Source organism: Oryzias melastigma, linkage group LG5, assembly GCF_002922805.2.
Source record: "Oryzias melastigma strain HK-1 linkage group LG5, ASM292280v2, whole genome shotgun sequence".
In the NCBI taxonomy this organism is placed as follows: domain Eukaryota; kingdom Metazoa; phylum Chordata; class Actinopteri; order Beloniformes; family Adrianichthyidae; genus Oryzias; species Oryzias melastigma.
In genome coordinates, this window is record NC_050516.1 from 11,774,218 (window position 1) to 11,774,478 (window position 261).

General features: G+C 53.3%; 1 protein-coding gene across 3 annotated transcripts in view; it reads left to right on the forward strand.

The window, feature by feature from the left end:
* The window catches only part of LOC112145720 (bile acid-CoA:amino acid N-acyltransferase), an 11,496-nt gene that overhangs the window by 4,019 nt on the left and 7,216 nt on the right, over positions 1-261 (forward strand). The gene's annotated exons all lie outside the window — the stretch shown is intronic.

A 261-nucleotide genomic window follows, 5' to 3' on the forward strand; every position in this document is an offset into this window, starting at 1 on the left:
TCCGGCTTCATGCCGTGTTCCATGGCGAAGTGCGTTCATTTCTCATAATACACATTTCGTCGGGTATCATCCCTTAAATATCGAATACGCCGTTTTGTCTCCTTCCATTATGTACCTGGGCCGTGGCCTAGAGGTAATGTCGCCGACCTGTGATACAGAAAGACCGAGTTCGAGTTTCGACGCGCGGTTTTGACGGGACTGGAACGCCGCTTTCGACGCGCGGTTTTGACGGCACTAGAACGCCGCTTTCGACGCGCGGTT